General features: G+C 34.7%; 1 pseudogene; it reads right to left on the bottom strand.

Annotated features, from left to right (window-relative positions):
- Window positions 1–240: 240 nt before the first annotated feature.
- Window positions 241–10,662, bottom strand: LOC115974346 (annotated as a pseudogene).
- Window positions 10,663–10,957: the final 295 nt, after the last annotated feature.

The following is a 10,957-nucleotide window of genomic DNA, read 5'->3' as shown; positions in this document are numbered from 1 at the left end:
ATCTATGTGATGTTTACAGCTTGGTTGTTTATCCCACTATACACAGTTTATTTGTGGTATACCTGCTAATGTTTGTAGGGTTTGGGAAATAGGTAGCAGGGCACATATTCATACACTGGCAGGACATTATGACAGCTTGCTCGGTTCTCACTGGATGTACATATCAAGTTATTACTAGCTCCCATGGCACAACCATTTTGGAGCCAGTAAGTATGGAAAAATAGTCTCAATGATCACTCACTCTGCATTGTCCAACAGCATAAAGACGAACTCTTGCTCATGCTCTCTCAGCTGAAACCAATGATTTGTAATGCAATAACTATTAGTGAGAAAGGTGTAGTGATCATGTCAAGAAAGCATCTCATGCGTGTAAAATATGCATCCTCTAAAAAATAGTGTATGCGTCAGGTGCATGAGATACCATCTCATGCATCCTCTCTCTCATAATATATAAATCTCATATGACTATAGAATCGACAAATAGTAAGGAGAATGCAAAGGATAATTAGTGAGAAAAGTGTAGTGATCATGTCAAGAAAACATCTTGTGCGTATAAAATATGCATCATTTGAAAAATAGTGTATGCGTCAGGCGCATGAGATACTATCTCATGCATCCTCTCTCTCACAACATATGAATCTCATGTGACTATAAAATCGACAAACAGTAAGAAGGAGAATGCAAAGGATAATTAATGAATCACATCAAACAACAATGAGAGCTTACGGTTTTGAGACTTGAAGAATGATCAAAATGCCCAACAAACCCAAACGACCACACCTTGACTTGCTAGGTAGTATTTTTTATAATTCAATAGTTACAACTTACAACAACCGGAGGTGAGGGGAGAGAGATTTGAATCTTAAATTGTTGGGGAAAAATCCTAATCCCCTCTATGTCTATGTGTGAATTAAAATTAATGACTATCAAGCAATAGCAATATTATGGAAACAAAAAAAAATTCAGCAAGCACCACACAACCACAACACAAGAACACCAAATCTTACGTGGAAAACCCTCTAGTGTAGAGGGAAAAACCATGGGGCAGCTCAGAAAAATATCCACTATAAATAGAGATTACAACTATCAAGTTTATGCTAAACTTGTGTTCACAATAAATTAGATATACAACAAATTAATCTCAAGGAGTAAATACAATCTCACCACAAAACCAGTAGCAAAATCTTCCTTCGAATACTCCAACTCTCCATGGTTGTAGCACTCAAAAACTCCATGAGAACTCCACCAATTTATCTTCCTTGTGTGAGCAAAGAAAAATGTCTCCTTTTTCTTTTTCACTCTCTCACACTCTCACTGTGTTTCTCTCTATTTTTCGGGCTGCACCTCCAGCTGAAGCTCTCTCTTTTTGTGTTTTGCTCTCTTTGGAACTCACATACAATGGCCAAGAAAGGCTCTCTATTCCGGCTTTTCTCACAAGGCCGAATGGCCTTTGTTTTCCTTCTTTTCTTCTTTGTCAGTTTCAGCGTGTCTCACACGCCTAAGTCACTGCCCAGGAAAAAATGGCATGCTGACTTTGGAACACTTCTCATTAAGAGAAGTTAGACCTTTCCATTTTTTGGTCACTTCTCAATAAATGGAAAGCTAAATTTGAAGACTCTTGGAACCAAGCTCATAAATGAGCTTTGACAAAGCATGGCAAGCAAGTGGGCTGGACCCACACGGTAAGACACCCAACATAAATGTCATAGGCACACTGGAATGTGCCAACTAATTGAACTAAAAAACTTTTGACACCCTAACTCACTGAGTAGTGGAGTGAGAAGCTCCGCCCTCTCCTGTGACAAGAATATTAAAATGTTTGAGAAAAGATGAAGATGCCTCCCCGTTCACACACCTCTATTTCAAGCCTCCTAGCTGTAGCTTCCATCCTTCTATCTCCTTTAAGACCTAATATTTACTTTGTTAATATTCAATAGCCCTTCATTCCAATTCAGCTAGTAAAAATGGAAATAACCCAAAAAAAAAAAAAAAAAAGGCCATGAAAAAAAAATGAATATAGAGACGTGGCTTGTAAAGACTCCAATTGTTTTGTTTTACATGTGTCCTTTTTTTTCGGTAAACAACGTATGAAATTGACATGATTTTAGCAATGTATCATTTTGGACTGGCAATTTGAGTAAATTGTACTTGGAGGAGAAGAATAAGATGTATTGCTACTCTTTTTCCTTTTGGGCTGGCTTTAGGCCCACCATTTCTGTGTTTCGTAGCCTTTGACAGGTAAAATGAATAACCATGATTGCTTCTTCGGTTCTCACGGTGTCCAAATTCTTCTCCACCATTGACATGTCAACATTACTTTGTTTACCAAATCCTAACCTCTATAGTCTTAACAAGTTGGACAATGATAAATGGCCTCAACAATCATATACCCCCATGCAGTGGCGGAGTCAGGATTTCAATTCAGAGGGGGCAAGATTTAAAGACTATTTTTAAAAAGGAAAAAACAAAAACAATTGTATAAGAATTCGTTTAAAACTTGATTTGGACTCATTATTATACTCAGGGTTTTCCATATTTTCAATTAAGTACAAATATATATTTCACATCGAAACAAAAATAACCAATTTATAGTTACAAACAATTAAAGTAAGAGATTAATCTAATTACATAAAATTTAGATATCTAATTTGATTCCTTAAAATTTAGATATCTAATGTTGTATACATGTCTATTGCTTTGATTGCTTTTAAATAATATCTACCATTCAAATTTTTTGTTCTCTATTCTTCAAAGTATTTAAATTTGGGTTTGTAGTAGAAACCTAGACCTAGAGTTTAAAATTGAAATGTCTAAGAGATGGACGAGAGAGAAGATAGTGGAGGTTTAGGGTCTGAAACTATAGTACAATTAAGGACTTAGTTGGTTTTTTTTTTTTATTAATAATTATTTGTATAAAATATTAAAATATAAGACCTACCATTAATTGAAAATTTATGAAATAAAAAAGAAAAGAAAGTTGGGATAAACGTTCCAAGAATGGTAGTGACATGCTTAAATCTGGGACTTGATAAAAGTTTCTTTTTAAAACCAAAATGATGTGGCATGTTTTAACAGTGGCGTCAATCCTTCAATTGCTGTGTAACCTTTTTAGCTTTTCTTTTTCAGTAACAGAGCTATTTTGGGGACTGCATTTTGTTTTTTTCTTTATATCAGAGGGGGCAAACAGGTTAAACATTTAATGGAGTTTTTGCTCACTTCTGCAGTATGTTACTATGAACTTTTTTTGGGTGGAGTCAGAGGGGGCAAGTGCCCCCCCTCGACCCCCCCTGACTCCGCCCCTGCCCCCATGTTTTCTTCTATAGAAAAAGAATCAGTAACTGTAACAACATGAAGGGGAATAAGCATAACAATGAAAACTAACCGGCCCAGCATTTGGATAACTCATTTTGAAAAACCAAAGCAGTGCACATGAAGTGGAGAATCAACAACAAGCCTTAATCCCAAATGAACTGGAGCAATCAATTTTGAAGTTTGACGAAACAGGATCAGAGGCCAAATAACAGGAAAGGATAATAAACTGTGTCAATTGGGCAAAAATACCGAATAGGACTTGAAGATTGAAATGGTTGCAGCAGCTCGAGGGCCACCTTTATAAGTTTTTCGGTGAGAGCTTTGGGGAGTCCCATCACACTGTCGATTGTCCCAACCTACGCAGAGTATCACCAATTATCATGCCCTTTTTTTTGGAACATACCAATTAATAAGTCTACAGCACAGAAGAAATATTTGTCAGTAATTAGTAATCCAACAGCTTATAATTAGCAAAGCAATTACAAGCTGTTTGGTGCCTTATATAACTGCAGTTGACTCTGCAGCAAATCACTCACCATTTCACAAACTCAGATCAAAGCTAAAGACAAGCCATTAGAACAACATTGAGGCAGCAACCTTGCAATGAATTACTTTCTAACAGATAATATTCAGAGACATGATAAAGTATCTCAGAACCATTGATGGTGGAAAGTTTTGACCAAGACCATCACCCTGACTAATAGAAAGACAAATCTACTTCCCCTTGTAAATTCTTCGAGAAACCTAAAGAAAAATGAATTATAGACACATTGTATTTGTTTTGCCTTTGAACTTCCAAGTTGCCAACACAAAACTAGCTCAACTTAGATCTTATGAAATGGTGAATTTAATTATTAGTCAATATTTTGATGCTCCTCATATGTGGGCCAAGGTCCCCCTCAAATCGGAGAGCCAATATATGGAATACTCAAATGCAAGCCAAAATGTGGAATAAATTACAAATTGAAGACATTGTTTGAATTTAGGACTAATTGTTCTAAGACCAAACAAATTTTTACTTATCCCAAAAACTTAAGTTGATAGAAAAATAGTGAATTTAATCATTCAATCAATATTCTAAGTAACAGGCACCCAATAAAAGAATCAAATATAGGCATGTAACCAATTATATGCCAGAGAAAGATAAATGGGCACCTCCTTCCCTTTTAAAATAAAGTCAAGGGTGACGTCATGGGTTCAAGACTCATTAGGTGGGTGTGTAACTCACCAATTAAAAAAATATCGATCATTTTATGCAAGTGTATTGGAAGGTCGATATATGAGGTTTTGGTGAAAACATCCCTTCAGCTAAATTGTAGGAACAGAGGGAACCACAGTTTTTTGACATGAGACTCTGCTTTTCCTGCCTCTATATATTATACCTCTTATGTCCATTATTCACATTTTACAATTTTGGATTTCTGTTAATGGATACTCAAAGATTAGCAAACTAACCACTTGTTTTATGAAGGGCAGTGTCAAAGGATGCTCTGTGATCAGTCCCCCAGCAACATAAAGCACAGTCCCCTCCTTAATCTGAAAAAGAAAAAAAGGGGGGGGGGGGGCGCTGGGGAAGAGATCAGTGGAGTGCTATAACACATTATTTCACGAAATTATGCAGAAGCAACCACCAATTTCAGCGAAGAAAACAAATATTACCAGTTTCTCAATGATCTCATCTGGTATTGTATGGAAATAGACCTGCAATGCATCACCACATAAGTACAATTTGGCAAGTGTATCACTAAAGACGATAATTAAGAGCCTTGATACTCAAGAAAAAAATGGAATACCTTTTCAATGGAACACTAAGTAGGAGACATAATTTAACAAATATATCATTAACAGAACAAAGAAAATAAAATAGAATCAAAGAATTTTTAACTTCAATAAAGTCTGATGCCGTGACCATTTTAACAAGAATCCTAAAATATATATATATATATATATATATATTTTTTTTTTTTTGGAGAAAGAACCTAAAATATATTTTGTATGCAACAAAATGTGCACAAGTCCAAAAGTTTCAAATGAGATCTCCTAGCCCCCTAAGATGCAACAAAAAGAACTCTAAGCATAAAAATATACAGTTATTTTCTAAAGGTTCATATTAATAACTGTACAGAATCATGCACAAAGAGACTATGAATTCTAATAGTTTCTTCTTAAGTTTATTGTAGCAGGATCATCTAGTAGCCGTCCCAAGCCCTTCCAAGTGATCTTTATATGGACCCAAAAAATCGGTAAGTGTTTACTTCTTTTGGTCTCCAAGTTAGGATGCTAGCAGCCATGCAGAAAAATATTTCCCAGAGCTCTAGCAATGAAATTATAGGAGGTAAAACCAGAGAGCAGGCACACATTTCTTACATGTACCTCGTAGGTTTTAGCCTTACATTGGGAAACCTTGCAAGGTCTTCAACACATTGTGTGAGGACGTCATCATATAACACCACGCTTTTTCATCTTTTTAATTTCTATTAAATTTTTTCAAAGCACCAGTTCTACACGGCATGATAAAAACCTAATGCCTTTTATGACAATAACAACAACAACCAAGCTTTGGTCCCAATTTTTTGGGGCCGGTTATGGACCTCAACAGATTAGTCAAGGTCAGCCACATATATTGCAACGCATTGCTAGTAGGGAACACCCCCAATGTCTTGTGTGACAAGATAAAAAAAACATTAAACAATAATTACAAAGAGTTTCACAAAGCAATAAAAGCATATGGTACCTCCCCTCAGTCCCATTCTCCTTTTCTGAATCCGGTCTTAAGGTTTGTCACAAGCACTGATCCCACCGTTGCTGCGTGTCCCCCAGAATAGTCTGCAATCCATGTTGATAAAATTTCCAGAGTTTTTAGATGGGAAAACAACAGGGAACTAAAAGGGAGAAAGGGGGGGGTGGGCAGAGAGTTAAGCAAACCTTTCCAAAACTACAGTGCTTCTTCCTTACTGGATGGTTTTTCCCTTATCACTCCTTCATAGACCACCACCTCTAGATCATTTGATAATAACAGTAAGAAATAACACCCAAAAAAAAAAGTACAGTTCTAAACAAGGTAAAAAATGAACCTTCCTACATCCATAAACGTATCTTGTCACCAGAAGGCATAAGAAACATCAGTGCCCACAAACTCTCTCCAGATGTCTTGAGGGTATATGCAAGATCATAATACTACAGATACCAACAGGTGGTGAAGAAAACTCTAGCCTCTAATCTACACAGCTCATGCAAACTTGGAAATGTCCCTTTGAGAGTAAAAATACCTTCTTTTAGCCTAAAATTATGCCACATTCCAGACCATACAGGGATATATATTCTGTTAATTTGCCCTAGGCTAATAGAAGATTTTGGCCACTCCTCAGATTATCCATAATAAGCAAACTAGGAATAAGAACTATGGCGAAGATGTTACCCAAAAACAAAACAAAACAAAAGTAGAACGTAGATGTCGAGGTTTTCTTCTTAATATCACTGTTTCCTTTTACTTTTGCTCCTTTTAATTTCTGCCATAGAGAAAACAAGGGTTAAGGAATAAGTTCAAGAGTGCAAGAGGGCTTATGCTGGAATTGAAACCCTAACTGTTACTTAAGAATACTGATCTAAAAGAATTAAATCATTGCTAGCAGCACTTGCTTAATCAGAAGATTAAGTCTGAATAGATTAGACTCATCTAGATTGGCAAGGAAAGAAGGTTAGTTTCCAACTAACCTCGATCAGTCAATGCCCTATAAATCCTTAACATATTGTGGACATTTATTCCTTAGGTTGAAAAATGAAAATGAAAGACATGTGCAATAAATTAGGAAGATAAATATATCAAAGGACTTGATTTATACTTGGTCACAAGTAATTAACAATGTTGGCTTAACATCCTTTACATATTCACCAATGGGGAGCCTTTGTAAGATGGCTTCTGCCTGAGAAGAAGGTATCAGTTATTGTCAGTACAGAGACACACTTTTACTTATCAAAAAAAAAAAGTGCAGAGACACAGTTCCACTACAACCAGAAACCAGTAGACTTTATTGAGACAATAACCATGGCAATAATGATTATACGGAACTATGCATTTACCAATCCAAAAAAGATATGGAAATATGAATCTTACTAGCAGAGAAAGCAGAAACAAACATGAAGTGCATTAACCAGATATAATTCCATAGATGCAACAGTTGAATATTGCAGTACCATAATCAGTATATTGGTTTTCTTTCTAACAAACAATGTGTGCAGTCAATGTCCCAAATTAAGATAAATCTAGCCTTCAAAACAAAGATAACCAGTAACCAGTAGCCATAATATTGATTTTAAATCAATAATCACAACAAGCATATACATTTGCAAATTGTTTGAAAGATTAACTAAATACATATGCCCTGATATCCATGCCCAGAAAAATAACATGATAATGAAATCCAAATCCAGGTTTACATTTGTGATATCAAGACATTCATCTACCATTGATACACAACTTTGATTTGATTTTATTTTTTTACAAAAGCAAGAGAAAACCTAACCAGAATGGCCTTATCTCCCTCCCTTGACTAACAGCATGAAGTCATGAACTACATGACATCTGTCACTGTGCTTAACAAAGCAATGGAAGTGAAGCACTCATGTTTGACCATCAAGATCCTATGAAATGAAGAATAATACTTTCTCTCTCAAAAGGCAAAGTATCCTCAGTCCATAAATGGCAGTAGGTGATACCAGACCTTATACATCCTGTTGTAGAAACAGGCAGTTGAGTCAATAGTAAAATAAAAAGAAAGCAAGACATACTGTATCAGCCGCAGTTAAAATTGTTTGTTCGTCATCCTTCTCTTGATTACTGATAGTTTGTAGGTTTGATAAGATGGCATCAGCCTGCGATGCAATTCAGACTCAATCAATGGAAGAAAATTAAAACAAACCCACTCTTCATTTGTGTTATGAACAAAAAGTAAGACAATAAACACATAGATAGAGTCCATGAGAGTGAATGGCTACTAAAAGTAAATGTAAAACAAGATAGATCTATATCCTTCTACATAATCACAAGAATGGTCTATAAATTAAGCATTTAGATCATTACAGTGTTTAAACAGTTTTTTTATTTTTTTATTTTTTTATAGGTACAGTGTTTAAACAGTTCGAAAGTATTAATTAAGCATTGTAGGTAAGTTTTAATATCTATATTGCTTCTGTAAGATAAATAGCAAAAGAATGAGCATTTTTTATAGCCATAGTGTACACATCAACCAAAGGTTGCCAATGAACTATAACTCAATTGGCAATTCCTTCTACCATAATAATGGGATGGAGGGTGAGGACAGTCGTGCGCTCAAGACCCACTGAATGCATAAGTAACTTAGCAATAAAAAACCATAAACCCCAAGTTAGAATTTATAACATTTACTTTTGCACTTTGAAATGCAGGATAGAAAACCCCACCTTAGCCTCAGCAAGAGCCATAACCAAGTCCTCTGGCTTTTCCTTTCGGATGCATTTTTCATCAATATCTGCAGACTAAAGTGATTAAAGGAGTTAACTTTCCGGTAATCAATAGGAAATGAAATTTGGTTGATAGTTGAGAGGAAAAAAAAAAAAACCATAATTGTGAATTCATATCCCATCCCAGCTAATATTTTTTGACACGGTATTGGTGATGATCCCAAAATTATCTGCACAAAATGCACACACTAACACTCAACAATGGTGGGTGAATTATTCATCTCAAAGGTAAAAGCTTCATGTCCAAATCAAATTTTACATGTTCATCATATTTTCACAACACTTTCACAACAAATCCAAGGAAGTAAGTTGTTATTGGTTCTAATTTGAAATTTACCATTGAAATTACTTTTTTCCCTAACAGCCAATAGTAACATGCTACTTGGAATTTATTGTGAAAATGTTATGTACATAACATTTCTGAATTTTTCATGACTTCAGGCACGAAAATTATTATATAGTCCTAAATTTAAGATCAAACATCTCTTATTGCAAAAAAAAAAAAAAAAGTAGAATCAAATGTACAATAGTCCCAAAAGTCTAAACTTCGTGGGGTTTCAGTTGATAAAAAAATCTATAAAGGGTCCTGTTAATGTGTGCCCTAAGGGCACATATTAACCATCCATTTTGGAAAATTTTTTTATGGGAAATTGAAAAGGCTGTCAAAACAGTAAATTACTTTTTCAGTTTTCCATAAAAAGTTTCCTAAAATGGATTACTAATATATGCCCTAAGGGCACGTGTTAGTAAATCCCATATAGGAATACTAAGGTTGTAAATGAGCTGAGTTTTGCCGAGTAGTGTATGTTCAAGCTTGGCTCATCGGTAAAATTAAAAAGCTCACGCCAAAATATTGTTTGTGCTTGAGCTTGTGGGAAAGCCAAAAAGCTTGAGCTTGGCTAAAATTGGCTTGATTCTTTAGTCAAGCCAAGCTTGAGCTTAATATCAAATTCAAACTCAAACTCGAGCTCAGATCAAGCTTTTGAGCTTGAGATCCAACAAAATTATCTTATCAAATGCTTAAACCTCCCAAAATCAAGTAAACAAAAATAAGAAAATAGCATACTCATTTTATCATGCTTCTAGTCTGACCTCTGATTAGCCATTGTTCATATTGTAACTTTACAAAATTAAATTCATTCATTCATCCTTTATTGTCTATAGCTTCATCAATTGTTTAAAAAATAATTTTTACATCTACATTAGATGATAAAGAACTAGAAAAAGACTTGTTTGTAACTATTATAAATGAGAATAAATTAACATGTTTTATAACTTTATATTAGATAATGGATAAGGAATAACCATATGTGGCCCACTAATAAATATTTTTAAAAAGGTAACTAAAGTCTAAAGTGGTACCTGATCAGTTTAGAGGGAAGTGAAAAATTAAGGTAAAGGGTAGTGGTCCATTATGAAATATTTTATTATTAAGATATGTGTAATAAGTTTATTTAGAAATCACATATCAAGCCAATAAATAAGTCTATACTTGACTTGTTTTGTATCGAATCTTATAACTCACGAGCTTATTCATAAACAAATAGTTTTGCTTGGGCTCGGCTTGTTTACTAAACAAGTTTAAAACTAAGGCTCAAATTTGACTTATTTATAAACAAACAAACATGAACAAGCTTTTTATCTAATCAAGTTCGAGTTGTTTTTAAACGACTTAGTTTATTTACAACCCTAATGAATACCCAGTTTTTCATTCTCAAAATATTAAAAGTTTACTGCTGTCAGTTAACTTATACTAACATACTACTACTCAGCGAAGAAATAGGCTCCAAGGTTGGAACTTTGGAAGATATTTCGTACCTTGAACTGAGAAGTACAAGTACTCGCTTCCATATTTTTCTCTGTGTCATTTGAACTCGAACTGAGTATAAGGGTGCAGCAAACAAGTTACAATAGAAGAAGAGGTTCAGGACCAGGCGTGTTTGCTACGCTGTCTATAAACTATAAATAGGGAACGATAATTAGTTTTTAGTTTTACCTGCTGTGAGTGGTTGGGCAAAGCCCAAGAAAGCCATTTTTTGGTTTTCTCAAGTATTTTGACACACCTTTAAAAAGATCCAATTTTTTTTAACGGTACATGCCTTTTGTATACATTTGTTATTTTTATTTATTGTATACTATGATTTAA

This window comes from Quercus lobata, chromosome 2 (genome assembly GCF_001633185.2).
Source record: "Quercus lobata isolate SW786 chromosome 2, ValleyOak3.0 Primary Assembly, whole genome shotgun sequence".
NCBI classification, from domain to species: domain Eukaryota; kingdom Viridiplantae; phylum Streptophyta; class Magnoliopsida; order Fagales; family Fagaceae; genus Quercus; species Quercus lobata.
This window is presented reverse-complemented; position numbering and strand designations above follow the sequence as displayed.